Source organism: Nicotiana attenuata, chromosome 2 (assembly GCF_001879085.1).
Source record: "Nicotiana attenuata strain UT chromosome 2, NIATTr2, whole genome shotgun sequence".
NCBI classification, from domain to species: Eukaryota; Viridiplantae; Streptophyta; class Magnoliopsida; order Solanales; family Solanaceae; genus Nicotiana; species Nicotiana attenuata.
The window spans coordinates 46,387,181-46,388,859 of NC_031990.1; the positions used below are offsets into that span (position 1 = coordinate 46,387,181).

The following is a 1,679-nucleotide window of genomic DNA, read 5'->3' on the forward strand; positions in this document are numbered from 1 at the left end:
CCCCCAAACCCCCCCCCCAAAAAAACCCAAAAAAAAAAAAAACCCTTCTCTGTGAAAATTCCCTTCTGAATCACAAATGCTACAATGCAATATAAACTGGAGAACAATAAGCAAACATTAAGAATCACAAATAGAGTTCTTCATTACACAATGACATATTCAATACAAAAGATTGAAGCTTTTTACCTCCAAGATCATGGAGAAGTTGAGCTAAACTGAAACTCTAATCACTGACTTAACAAATATACCTTCCAATCCTAAATTTATCACGCCTGCATATACAATATTTTCAGTCACAATCCATTATGATAGAATTCTTGAAAATATGCATGAACATTCAAACAGCAAAAACTGAAAACAAAAACAAGAAATATACAGACAAAAAAATAAAATAAAAATAATACAGAGAAGCAATTGTATACCAAATTTAACCTTCTCTGTGATCAATGATTCACGTAAGCAAATTCTTCTACTGACAGAATTACAAGGAACTATTCAACCCTCAAAATTTCACCAAATTAAATTCCAAAAAGATAAAAAAAAGATCAATCTTTTTAACTTTCCTTTAATAGAGAGATAAAATCAATGGGTAAAAATCAAATCTTGGTAAACTGGGTAAATTTAATGATGAGTTAAAAAATTACCCAAAAAAGAATAGAGAAAACACGACAAATTCAATTAACTTAGAAAAGATTTATAGTTTGGTAAACAACAATGATGATTGTGAATAAAACAAAAAATCCCCAAAAAGACACCAAAATTTTGCTTTTACTTTTTATATATATAACATATATTATTATTATATCTTCATGGGTTTCAGGTTTTTCCACTAACATGCTACGTGATGTACATTACATAACAAGAAAGCCCAAAACTGAAGAAAAGAATAACAAAAAATTACCTCAAAATAACAGCTCCTTAATTCCTCAATGGAGTTATGATTTACTAATTTTCATTTTTTAACTTCAAAACCAAAGTTATATAATTAAATGCTTATCCTACTTCAATTCGGAAAAGATTAAGAAAGAAAAAATAATTCCTATTTTATTAAGAAAAGTAATTTATTCTAACTTAAATGAAAAATAATGCTGGAGTTACTATGATCCGTATACATGAAACTATAGGAGTACTATTTTAGTTAAAAAAAGTAAATGGTTTATGTATTTTGATAGATAAAATGATATTAAGAGGAATAACATTTACCTATTTTTATTATTTACAAAAGAAAAGAAATAAGAGAACAGTAGTAATATTTTTTTATTAGGAAAAGAATGAAAAAATCGGATAAGGACTCAACGAGGAAGTTGGATCTTGAGAGAGAGAGAGAGAGAGAGAGAGATTGTACGTTGAGAAGTGAATGGCTAAATTTCAGCCAAAAACTCCATTCCAATTTTATTTATTTTTCATTTTACTTTTCAAGAGTAATTCCTACTTGAAATATTCCAAGTAATTCCCTTGAAAAGTAAAACGAAAAAATAAATTGGAATGGAAATTCAAACTCAAATTCACATTTGAAAGTGATACTTCATACAAATTATTTAAGATTTATAAACCAACACAGCTAATACAATATAATCAACCCTCTCTATAACATCCTCGTTTGTTCCGATATTTTTGGCTTTTATAGTGAATGACTATTATACAAATATAACAACATTTGACGTTTAAATATTTTTTGG

The 1,679-nt window shown here is 27.4% G+C and overlaps 1 protein-coding gene across 2 annotated transcripts in view; it reads right to left on the minus strand.

Moving 5' to 3' along the window:
* The window catches only part of LOC109208941 (lysine-specific demethylase JMJ18-like), a 10,033-nt gene extending 8,802 nt beyond the window's left edge, over positions 1–1,231 (minus strand). Inside the window, exons 1-2 of one of the 2 annotated variants that reach the window (XM_019372108.1) lie at positions 902–1,231; positions 187–272 (exon numbers count right to left, since the gene is read on the minus strand). The gene's annotated coding sequence lies outside the window, so the exon portion shown is untranslated. Of the gene's footprint in view, positions 1–186; positions 273–422 lie in introns of both variants that reach the window. The other variant, XM_019372100.1, reaches the window with a different exon arrangement.